The sequence below is a fragment of the Passer domesticus genome, chromosome 1 (genome assembly GCF_036417665.1).
Source record: "Passer domesticus isolate bPasDom1 chromosome 1, bPasDom1.hap1, whole genome shotgun sequence".
Classification (NCBI taxonomy): domain Eukaryota; kingdom Metazoa; phylum Chordata; class Aves; order Passeriformes; family Passeridae; genus Passer; species Passer domesticus.
Window position 1 is genome coordinate 121754953 of NC_087474.1, and position 13364 is coordinate 121768316.

Sequence of the window (13364 nt, forward strand, 5' to 3'; positions counted from 1 at the left end):
ACCTTATCTGCTTTACCAGCTGTATATATCACAGTGCAGTCCAAGGCAGGCAAACTTCATTTCCATCACATTTGGTGTAGAAAAGGACTGTACTTGTGCAGCATCTGTGCAAGGTGAATGAGACATAAATGGGGCAAAGTCCGAAATCCACCCAAAAAAGTGGCACTCTGATACTCTGTATTTAAGGCTCACCCTCCTCAAGACCCACTGAAATCCTTAAAGTCTTCATCACTGTTTATTTCCCTCTGAGGAAGACAAACATCAAGGAGCATGAATAAAAATATTAATTAATCAATCAGAATGGAGGACAACAAAAACCCACAGAAAATCAAATTGCAGAATATTAAAAAGTGCTTGGCAATGTGGTAAACAAATGCCACTATCAGTCACTTGACATGAGGGACATTGTATCTGACTATTCTCATCCTGGATTAATAATGTACTGGGAAGCAACTGTGGAAACACTCCCTCAGTCCACATGCAAGGTGAAAAGGATGGACAATGACAGAGTGCTTATGGTCACTGCACAAGATATTTGCAAAATCGTTTCTCCTTTGAAGATGTTAAGGTTTTTTTGTTTGATTTGGTTAAGAAATTAAAATCAATACCTTCAGAACTAGTAAGAAATCTCTAATTAGTCAACAGAAAGTCTAGCTTCAGAAGAGATACAGCTTTGTTAATGAAGCTAAAGGGGTCTGAAGCCTTCCTTCACAATTTTACTGAAGGAGCCAGAATGGTATACTGCATGTTAGTTTCCTGATGCAGAAATATTTGCCCAGCTACACAGGATTCTCATATTTCCTGAAATGTCATGGATTTCCTAGTCCAAATTAAATGTGTTCACCACCTAGTGCAGTAAGGGTTATTTTATCATTATTATTAATATTATTTCATTAATCTTAGAAACTGGTATTGTTTAAGAGAAACAAAAACTGCATCCTGAGGCTTTTCAGCACTGCAGTCCATTCCCCTGTCCCCAGGCATGAAATGGTATTGATGAAAGTGGGGGCTCAGCACATTTCTTACTCCTAATTGCCTCAATTTTTTTCCCCCTAAGCACTAAAATTTATAACTTGCAGAATGCAGAAACTGACATGCAAACAAAACTGATCTGGGATAAGCAGTTTGTAAGCATTTTATCTGCAGAATAAAAAGTAACTGTTATCTGGAATGTGATTAATTTGATATCTGAAACTGACAGTCAATGTATCGATTCACAGTTTAATATTTCTATCCATAGAACCCTCCAAGCCACAGAAATCACAGCTTTAACAGTTCCATCCCAAAAACATTATATTGTAAACAAAGAATGATATATTTGTGTGGGTTTGTTTCTTAGTCACTCTCTTGGTGCATTTGATAGCATTATTTGATCAAAATCATAAGACAACAGAATGTCAAGGTTTAACCAGCAGTCAATAATCCCACAAGTATTAAAAGCTACATCTTTTTTCCCCTTGCCTGAGGATTGTATAAGTCTATTCTAGTATTTATGGCAAACATAAGGATGGGTTCTTGAGACAGGTAAGAACAGATTCAGGGTAAGTTTTTAAACAGCTTTGACTTACAGCAGTCTATTAGGACTAAGCTCTGAAAGGCAGATTATTAATCATTTTATGTGAAGGCATGCTGGCCAGTGCTCATTAATATTTTTCCAGCTGTTTATGACTTTATCTTACCAGATATATTTTTATTATTGTTATTATTGCTGTCATTGTTATCATTATTGATAATTTATTACACAAGAAGCCCTCTAGAAGAGTCAGTGTTGGCCCTAAAGTCACTATCAATCTATGTTGGAAGCCCTGGTTTGGTTGATAGATTAAACAAATTATGAATTTTCCCGGTTGCTGAAGCTCAGAGAAAATACTTTTACCTGCTCATTTGTGGCTAATTGAAGTCATAGACATTAGTAATTTAATTTTTTTTGCTAAACTAAATGAAAGCATAATTTTTTTTCCCTACCTTCACACACTCCAAAGGAGCTAAAATTTAAGATGCAATGGACACACTCAGGCAACAAAAATGATTATTCACTGGTATTCTCATTCTGCAGCTGGCAAATGTGAACATACGAAATGTGTAGTGGCTGATAATGGTACTAATGGGACAGATGTCTTTTCATATTTAATTTTTTTTAAAATACTGGATTTTTTCATCTGCTTCTGTGTGATACATTTGATGCCCCAATGGACATGTTAAGTAGCAATACTTTTTGAAGATTCGTTGAGAACTGGCATCCTGACCATGGAAAAAAGACATAACCTTGGAATGAAGAAAACTCTTGGCATTTACTACCTTAGCCTAATTTCCCCCTTCTAAGACCTAATTTATTCTGAAAACAAATCCCCAGCTTCAGCTAAATGGAACACATCCCCCATTTTCCCTCCATGCCTTAAACCAAGTCCCCTTTCTGGCTGGGCACTGTTTCCATGTCTCCAAAGCTACACAGCAGCAAAGGGCTTCTTTATGAATTTCCACATCAAATTCCATCAGAACTGAAAGCCGAGCATGCCTGTGAAACTCTGGCTGATTGGAAATGTGGCTGAAAAGTGGCAGAAATAAAGTAGTGATTTTTTTAAATATTTATGAAGATGTACTATATCCTTTCACTTGTGCTGAGAAAAATCTCAGAAGTCTGCAAATCTCAGAAGACTGCAAGTATATCTTACTGTTCAAAAGTAGCTGCCAGAGAAAATGAGGAGTTTCTTATGGCAATGTTGAAGGCGTGGAGTAGGGGATAGCCTCCTTAGGATAACTTGGAGGGGGCTGAAGCCAGGTTTTAGAAATTATGTGAAAACTTGAGACTCAATAACACAATACATGAAAACACATGGAGGGAAAAAAAAAGGAAAAAAAAAAGGAAGTGCTAGAATGAAAATCAGAAAGGAAGATAACCAGATTTTGACGACTGTCAGAGTGAAGAGAACATTTCCAAGATTCACAGAGAAACTCACCTTAGTCTTCCCACTGATTTTTGATCTAAGTTTCATACAAGAGGTTAAGAAGGTGAGACCAAGAGCAGCCATGTAGGAGAGAAGGACCTAGAATAAATACTCCTTCCTGCTCACTCATATTCCTTCCTGGCCTGTATCCCCACCTCCCACACTGAGACACCCTAGCTCCTCTTCTGCCTCCAACTTGCTTCATTTGCAAGAAGGACAAAAAAAAAAAAAAAAGTGAGAACAGATGCTTTTGCCATGAGAAATTTTCCAGACTACCTCTTCCACAATCCCAACTGCTTCCCGCACTGTGATCAGCCAGGATCTTCAGAGTTCAAGCTTCTCCCAATTAGCTACTCCCTATACAATTTTCAAGCTGTTTTTAAGTTGTTCACACAAGCATTCTCAAGTAACCTCAAAAAAACTTCTGCTATTACAGTTGACTAAAAAATGCACCATTGGTCACCTCTAGAGTAATATAATTATTATGCTGTGCATTATAGAAGAAGGAAAGAAAAGTTGTTACCTACTTTGAAATGCTTAAATATGACATGGACACATTCCAGGCATCCAAGAATCCCAACTGGATTTCCCACTTGGGCTCATTGCTGACAGACATTGACTCCAGGCCTATTGCTCCACACACATGTACACAAATGAGATAAACAGCACGCAGGAGAACAGTAATCTCACCAAAATTAATCATTCCTTTCAGAAGGTGAAATAGTTAAATAGTTCCACCAATAACTTTTTTTTTTTCAATCTGAACTTTCCCTGATGTGTTGTCCATTTGGGCCAGCTGCTTTTCCAAAGAAATTCCCTGGCACTGCTCAGGAGAGGCCAAGGACCATTCTTAGTGGGCAGCACCCCTCAAGCTAGTGATTTGGAGACAGGATTTAGAACTAAGGATGCTCACTATTCATTCCTACCAGCCTCAGCATCTGAAAAGTAATAAATAACTCCAGCTAACACTTCATTGTCCTCATGCAGACACAAAAACTGCACACTGCATATCTCAAATTAGTTTTGCTTGCATGCCAATTACAGTATTTTGGGATTTAAAGTTTTATATTTTAGCACTTAGGGAAAAAAATTGAGTATTCAATATGAGGCAAAAATGGCTGGGTGCTGGGTTTTACTGCAAGTCAGAATCATTAATGATGTACCCATTTTTCACGGTCTTGGCCACAAGCCTGACTTTTTCGCCTCTTTATACTGACTGGCATCATTATGGGTCCTAGGAATATATTTAAATCTATTCTTTGCTTGCTAGCCCAATATATTCTTTACAGGAGAATTTCTGGCTGCCTCGTACTATCCAGATTGAGTTGAGGATGTCATGAATTTCTCCTTTTTTTTACTAAGAGAGAAAGAAAGAAACTATTTTGGGAAACTCCATCTGTGTTAGTGCTACCATGATTAGAGATAGAAGTGCTTGAACTGTCTCATTCCTCATCCTATAAAAAGAGCTATCAGCAGAATGTTCAACCTGTAGGTTGCCCTTACTCCTGTTTCTGTATCAAGAGATTGACTGGGGCATTCAGGCAGGCAGGTCCTCCTCTTCAAACCATCTGTGAGAAATGCTATTGGTCCAAATCTACTCCTCTGGCTCTCTACATTATTTTAGCTTTTGCAGCCAACTGCAAACCTCTCCACTCCACCTTGAAAATTATTAAGTTTTATTTAAACATTAAAACAAGTGACACGAGGAGAAATACAACTTAAAATTCATCACAGAATTATGGCATGGTTTATATTGGAAGGGACCTTAAAGATCATCTAGTCCCAACCTCCTTGTTATGGGCAGGGATGCCTTGCATGCCAAATGACAGGGCAGGTAATGTCCCAGCACAGAGGAGATACAAAGATTCCTAGGCTACAGCAGTCCAGCTAGCAATTTAGCTATATCAGTCCATTTTTCTCTGCATTTACACATGGTGGGAACTACAGCAAGTGGGAATAATCTATCTCATATAAACCACAGTTTACCTAAAATCACAGAACCTCTAGGTTGGAAGAGACCTTTAAGATCATCGAGTCCAACCCATGTTCTAATACCTCAACTAGATCATGGCACCAAGTACCACATCCAGTCTTTTTTTAAAGACATCCAGGGATGGTGAGTCCACCACCTCCCTGGGCAGATTATTCCAGTATTTGACCACTCTTTCTGTGGAAAACTTCCTCCTTAAGTCTAGCCTGTATCTCCCTTGGCGCAGCAAATCATTGTCATGCACACGAGGCTGCATTGGCCTGGCCCCCAGGAGCTGAGAATGCCAATGTTCCTGTGAATATACAGGAAACTGAAGAACACTCTGTGTCTAGAGACCTAGAGTATTCTAGACCTATTTTTGGCATAGGTCTAGAACTGGTGAAAGGTGAAAAGTATTGTGGGCCTAACTACAAAGTGGCCTCAGGCCACAAATACAAGTCACTTACCATAACAATCAAACTTATGACTGCCTGCTGAAGCCACAGACAGAAAACAGAAGCACTCATCACAAAAGAGGTAATAGTATTCCAAAACTTCAGTGTCTTGGAAGCATAGATAATCAGCTCATGCACAAGCAAAGCATGAAACAACAAGTACTGTACTTGCTATTTGTGTGGCACAATTTTAAAGGTAACATGAAGAGTTTAGAAATTATTTTAGTTTTCTGAGTGAAGTGCCAGTAAGTCCTTGTATTTCAGCTCACATACACAAAACATTCATTAGCCAGCATCTAAGCAATAAGCTAGGAAGGAAATGAGGACTCTGTCTGTATATAAGTCCCCCTATATATGCATTAAAACACTATAATTCTTCCTTGCTTATTTTCCTCTTTTATATTTGTGGAAGATGTAGGTGCTACTTCTTCATTTATTTCACTCTAAATTATTTTTTAGTAAGTGTCTTTTACAAGGTCCACCTTCTATATTTCCAACCCCACAAAAATGAGACTGTATGTGATAACTTATTTTCATAGAACTCTTTTCTTCCATTTTTTTTCCAGTCCTCTCTGCCTATGAATTGGGGTTTTGAGGGAGATTTTTTTGTTTGTTTTGTTTTTGGGGGCATTTTTGATGGGTTTTTAAAATTTTATTTTACTTTGAGGGGTGGTCCACAAAAGAAATCTCTGGATTGCTTTTAAGCATCTCTGAGGTTGGTTTTCTAGATAAAGGACTACAGGAGCTTTTTGTCTTCTGTCCCTACACTGTATTGCCAGGGCATTGCCTTAGAAGTACACAAATTTTTCCTTCATGCTTTGTGATGATTTGAATAGCATGGGCTTTCTGACAATGTTCCTCATTCTGGGGAAGCTTTTCGTAGCCTGAATGTGGTGACAAACACATCATGGTTAAGGGAGATGAAAGCTAAGCAGCAGCCCCAAGACCAGAGTTGGCTTTGCCCCAGCACAGATGACTGCCTCTGGAAAGGGAACGAAAGTCACAAAGTGCCAGATGTTGGTGGTTCACAGTCTAAAAAAAGCTTGGAAGCATTTTATTTGAACACTTAACTAAAGGGAGAACAGTGGGGTGGAAGAGGTAGGAAGAAAAACCTGACTCTGAGACTGATAACTTTGGCCTGATAAATATTGTAAAAAAAGGAAACAGAATATAGTTTCATCATTATGTCAATCAGTATTTGCTACTCTGCCCAGCTCCCTGATTTTTATTTCAACAAGCTTTTCTGCAGCAGGAAACTTTTATTTGCCTTCAGCCCCCAAGATCTGGTGTGCTATCAATTATTGGACAGCACTTCAGCAATTGCTGATGCATCTTTAACAATTTTATCACCTTTTTGGTGTAGTTTTACCAGATGGCTTCCACATTTCAGTCATAAAATTTTTCTTAGAATTGCAAAGTTTAAGTGGCAGTTACATATAATTTAGTCCTATAATCTGAGAGCTTTAATTGTGAGCTAAGAAAACTAGCAGCAGATGAGAAACCATTTAAGGGTGTGAGCTTGCATGCAATGTCAAATCTGACAGAAGGAAAAAACAAAATAACTTGACTGTGTTTCCATCAGGTAGGAGGAGTGATGCACCATGATAAACTAGGCATGTAAGAAGAAACCTCATTGTGCCCTACAATGTTTTTTAAATGTCAGAGAGCTTGCCCAGAAAGCCTTCACTGTAAGAGTTAGGACTGGCTGTGATGTCTCACCATGGTAAAGCTAAAAATTTGAACCAGTTTTTGGAGCTTGCCAAGAAGATCTTAAATATTTTACCATTTTGTTGTGTTTTTATTAAAGATCTGCCTAAAGATCTACCTTCTCCTTCTTGAAGAAAAAAATTGCATAAGTTAGTGATCTTAACAGGGAAGATAAAAAGCAGACATTTCTATTTCAGCACTTGTTGGCTGAATTGCACTCAAGTCTTTCAGAAGTTTTGATCATTTGGACAGCTGCATTTTGTATTGCAGTTACTTCTGTTCTGTTGCTAATTTTTTGCCTTGCAAGTGGATTACTTCCCCCTAACCATTTAAAAGTCCTTCCAATTATAGTGTTAGAATAGCAAAGTAAATAAGGAATGTATGGAACTAATTCCCAATACAACAAGCACAGAGTCTAATATAAGCCCAAAACGTTTGTAAGAACCTATTGAAATTAATGGACTCAAAATGATTTCTAAGTTCCTCAGACAGATGAGGCTGGACAGTCTCTTTCACAATTGGAAAAAAAAGACCAAGAAATGTGATGAATACATTGAAGTTCAGAAAATATTCTATTACTAAAAATCCCAAACACCAAAGACAACAAAAACATGCACATTGGGCTTCTTCTTGGATTTTTTTATTTATTTTTATTCAGCTACTCTTTTGCTTCTCTTCAATTACTTTTTTTATACTTCACTCAAAATGTAAAAACATGTTTAGAACAAGCTGTCTTTTGTTTTTAAAAAGCTCCTGGTCCCAGTCATGTTTTTAAAAAGCTTAGAATTGATTTCTAAGGCCTGTGTGGTCTGTTGTCCTTCCAGCAATGCTGAGGTCTAACACTTATTCACACTGAAGCAGTGCCAGAACTCAGCTGCTCCAAGGGAACTCAGGGCAGAGCAATAGTTTGCTCTGTGGGACACAAGCTCATTTTTCTGGGGTGATTTTGAATTGAAACCAGTAAGATGTGATAGACACAGGTTGATTTCTTGCTGAGTAATGTAGAGCAGAAGATGCTGTGCACTTTTCTTCCATAACAACTTTCCAGTGCTCCAGTCCTACCTCACAGGACTCTTTATTTCTCCAAATACTGAGTTCACAGAAGCCTGCCAACCCTGGCTAAATCAAAACAATCTAAAATTTTGCCACAGGCTCTGTTCACTGTGAAACTCTGCTTTGATGCTATCACAAACAAAGGGCAGATAATAAATACCAGAAAATCTGATAGAAGACACTACAAAAAAAACTAACAAAACACAACCAAAAAAAAAGAAAAAAAAAGGACTGATGTTGCCATCTTATTACAAAGGTTTCCTACCTTCTTAGTGATATCTCAGGGGCAGCTCTTCACAGCACTGACTCTTCCCCTGCACAGCCAACAAACTCTATCTTACATCTCCATCTCGACCAGCCAACCTGCTCTTTTATAATACCCCTCCTAATTGGATCCAGCTGTGGCCTATTAAGGGCAGGCTTGTTCTTAATGCTTGATAATTAGCACAGCTGTAACTCCTTAGGGGCCAGATTACCTTCACCACTATCTCTATTCTCCTACATTCTATCTATCCACAATTCCCCCTTTTTCTTTTAATTACAAAGTTACTTTGACTTCTATGTCACAGTGAAAGTATGTCTCTAAACTCTAATTCAGTTTTGCTTTTTCACAGTATAGACTTGATTCATTCTCTAAATTCATAGAGTACTTATCATCAAAATCTTTAGATCTATGCCTAATTGCCTAACCAAAGATTAACTCACAAGAATGAGTTAAATTAATGCTGTGTTTACTACCTTTTGCAGGGCCCTTTGCAGAAGATAGTAAACCTGGTATAATTATCTTTTGTGTCATTTTTATTTACTTTGGAATGTGTTTGTGCTGACTTTGATTCATTACCCAAACTTATATTACATATCATCAGAAACCTTCATATTTCTATCTCTAAAATATTGACAATATCCACAGCTGTACAACTTTATAAGGTAACTCACAAGAATAAGTTAAAGGCCATATATTAAGGCAGCAACAAATCAACAGCCACATAACTTCATCAACAGCTATAGAACTTTGAACAACATTAATCCAGCATCTGTCCAATGTACTTATGCTTATGGAATATAAACTTTTAAATGTATGCTTAATCAAACATTCATAGTTGCAATTCACAAACAAAATGCACATGTTTCATTAGCAAACAAATACACTATAATAAATAATAGAGTTACTCTTTCCCCAGTCCCCACTGCTGTTTTAATAATTCTCTTACTCCTTCTACAGATTTTGTTGTATTAGTTGATCACTGCAAGCCTCTCTTGTCTTGCTCTGGCTTCCATTCTTTTAAAGTCTTATAAAGTGATTTCCAGGTGGCAGCCAAATCTGCAGCTGCCATGCCCCCTTTTTTGACACTGTATTTCACAGTCTTTTTGTAACTTCTTTCTATGTATATAAAACAATCTGTTCTGCACTCAATATGTTAGTTCTCATTGTGTCCCCAGCAGCTCCCCTGTACCTCAGGTGTCAAAATCTGTCAGGTCCAGACTAGGCATCTTCCCCTGGTGCTCTCATTGCTACACTGGGCTCCATCTTCAGCTGCACCTTGCCCTACAGCCCACTACCAATCACATCAGATTATTGTGGAAATAGCCACTATACAATTTTAGAGGGCTTCTCTTACATGTTTTTTGTGTAGTTCTGACTCTGCCTCTCAGCCCTGCATTTTGCTGTTGCTCCAGTGCTCATGTTACAGTGACTTAGCAAACCTCCCCCCATACTCCTCAGGGGCCATGCTATTGCTGAGGCACCCCCTGCTGCTGTGACTATCTCAATTACCACTTCTGTCACACAGCTTGTGTCCTGCTGCACACACTGCCATTCAAGGGGAACCCAGCACCATCCTGGGTCCTTGATCACGTCAGGGTCCTCTGTTGTTGCCATCCTATTGCAAAGGTTTCCTACCTTCTTAATGATATCTCCAGAGCAGCTCTTCACAACACTGACTCCATCTCCTCCTCTGCACAGCCAACAAATTCCACTTGATCTCCCCATCCCAACCAGCCAACCGGCTCTTTTATAACATCCCTCCTAATTGGATCCAGCTGTGGCCTATTAAGGGCAGGCTTGTTCTTAATTCTTGATAATTAGCACAGCTGTAACTCCTTAGGGGTGAGATTACCTTCACCACTATCTCTATTCTCCTACATGCTATCTATCCACAGACAGAATGGAAATAACTGCTCCTCTGATCTCAAACAGATATGGCAAAAGGAAAGAGAGCAGGAACTGTGTTTGTCAGCTCTAGAGAAAAGACACTGAAGTGTTCACACATAGAAAAGATCATCACAGGGGACAGAAAATGTTGTATTACACTTAGGACAGGAGAATAACCAAAAGGTTTTTCATTATGACAAAAGGTCAGGGTTTGAAGAACGGATTTTATTGAGCAAAGTGTCTGGAAAGGGTGTGGTTCTGCCATCACTGGATGTTTTTTGAAAGAATTCATGCAAGACTGAAAAGATTGACAGAATTTGTGAAGATTAGAATAGAGAATTCCGATTTCGATGTCACCTGGCAATTTTTTTCCTTTCCACCTAATAAATAGATCTATTATTACAACATCACAGAAGGAGCCTCTCAACTCCTCCGCATCTGCACGTAGTGTTGGTAAATAAGTCAGTGCCAAAGGTAGAAAATTAGTGCATCACAGAAGCTGCAGCCTTGCTCCACTGCTGAGATATTTTCTGTAGTGATTGATGAGGCAGTCCTGCAAACAGAATTATGTGGTGCTGTTTTCTCCACTTGAGATGATGGAAGTTCTTCAAAACTGACCCAGTTCTACACTAAAATGGATATCTCTCAAATGTGTTTAGCCCACAGGAAGAAAAGATATATTCTGAAATTCAGACATGGATCAATTGAATAGAGAAGGTACAAGACTTGTAGGCTCATTATAATGAAATATCAGCTCTTAATGGCAACTCATGAAGTCATTTTCTCCTTTGTTGCTCATCTAGATCACCAGATAATGATACTGAAATATAGCAAACAATCAATTATGACTTAAACTGCTCAAAGAAAATTATATATATGACTTCTTCTAGCTTGGACAGCAGGAACTGCTTAAAGTATCCAGAAGGAAACACAGTCAGAGATATTCTGTATACACAGAGAATAATTACAAATCGGTATCTTCTCATATGCTGCGAACATGCCTAATGACCATCCAGTACAACTGTTTGTCAGCAGGTACAGTTCCACCAGAGGTAACGGGGTTGTGCTTCACTGGCCAAGAACCTCCAAGAGGAGGCTTAGAGGTGACCTTATTGCTCCTTACAGCTTCCTGAAGGGAGGTTGTAGACAGGTGGGGGTTGGTCTCTTCCACCGGGCAGCAACCAACAGAACCAGACACAGAATCAAGCTACATCAGAGAAGATGTAGGCTGGATATTAGCAAAAAACTTTTCACAGAAAGAATAATAAAGTACTGGAATGCTCTTCTCAGGGAGGTGGTAGAATCACCACCTCTGCAGGTGTTTAAGAAAAGACTGGACATGGCACTTGGTGCTATAGTCTAGTTAAGGTGTTAGGGCATAGGTTGGACTCGATGATCTTAGAGGTCTCTTCCAACCTCATTATTCTGTGAGTCTGTGATTCTGTGATTTGGCCTACAAATTTTAGTGGGTTCTAGAGAATCTGCTGTGGTTGTCAGTCTAAACTTTCCAATCCCGACAGCCTCACCTTGTAGAAGTTATCAGGTTATTCCTAACACTTCTTATTTCTGTTTGCTTTCAGCTGAAAGGAAGATGGTCTGTGCACCTGCTGAGACATTGAGATACATGCTGTGGCTTGGAACTATCCACAAAAAAACAGAATTTCTAAGTTTACAGTAGTCAGCTATAAACTTATAAAGCCATTTGACTGCCTTTCTGGGAAACTGATGTTATAAAAGGGGAAAATAATTACTTTAACTGCTGTATATGAGACCTGATGTATTTGATGCTTTCAAACACTACACCAATATCAACAATGAACACCTGATAATAGAGGCAAGTTGTTTATAGATGTGCTGTACAGACAGCCACAATTCCCTCAGTAATGGCAGCAGTTCACATAAACACATCAGAGATTTAATAGGCCCAAAATCTAATTCTTCAGCTACCAGGAGAGAGGAAAAACGCAGATTGCTCCTAGTCAGATTTCTATTGGAATCACATTTTTAACCCTGCACAGTCAAAAAACCCCAAGACATTCACTCCACACATAAAGATATTGCTAAAGTTAGGGGATCTTTTTCTTGGGAGAAGAAGGTGTCCCCTTGAACTAATGATAAACTGAAAGGAAGGGAATAGATACAAACACCATGGCGCAAGCATTGTGATAAAATTTTTGTATACATTTAGGTGCTGTCACCCCCAGAAGTGGCATGTAAGCAGTTAAGTGCCTACGAAGCACCAGTGTGGAAGAACTCCCCAAGAACCTCAGAAGTGGGGCACTTCTGTTATACCACTGCTACAGTATGGGGAATAAGCACACTGAGTTTCTAAAGCTACATTCACTTTAAGTCAACTGTGCTTAAGACTAGGTCACAAAACCTGGCTCAAATGCTAGCTTCTAATAAACTCCATAGCAAAGGTGACATTTTCATTACTTGGATTGTGAAATTCTAGGCAAAAAAAGGAAAGTACAACTCCATGATGAGCCTGCAGCATAGTATTTATGTCATTCTCATGGGACTACACAAGTGTGTGAGAACCTTTTCTTCTCAGATATTTCTGTAAAGGAAGTCAAGAATCATAGAGCACCATACCCTGTATGGTGATATATCCTTTGCTATGTAATGTAGCTAGTAATATGAAATAATGTAAGACAGAGTGCTACAAAGAATCGTAGCCATAATGAAGCAAAAGTACCTTGTTGTCCTTTTTCATGTATTTATTAATAATTTATTTGCTTGGATTTTGAAGTTTGTGATATCCTGCTGATCTAGGTAATTATGCATCATAATATGGAAGAATCAGAGCCAGGCTTTCCATGATACCAACTTACAGATAATAAACAGTAATGCCAGTTTATCAAAATATTAATTTATTATGCTATTAGTAACTTATTAGTAATTATTGATAACGTATGTGATCAGTCCTGCTTGTAGCATTTTAAAAAAAAAGTTGTTTACACTTCTGATTTTAGTGATGCAGAAGTTTTGTCAAATGTATTACAATAGTAATAGTAATTACAAATAGTAATAGTAATTACAAATGTATAGCACTGTATTACATCGAATTCTCCCATTGAAAC

General features: G+C 38.4%; 1 long non-coding RNA gene across 2 annotated transcripts in view; it reads right to left on the minus strand.

The window, feature by feature from the left end:
• Window positions 1-10116, minus strand: part of LOC135279133 (uncharacterized) — a 32599-nt gene extending 22483 nt beyond the window's left edge. For both annotated transcript variants that reach the window (XR_010346464.1, XR_010346463.1), the window contains exon 1: window positions 10030-10116. This is a non-coding gene — a long non-coding RNA (uncharacterized LOC135279133). The remainder of the gene's footprint in view (window positions 1-10029) is intronic.
• Between the last annotated feature and the right edge of the window lie 3248 nt (window positions 10117-13364).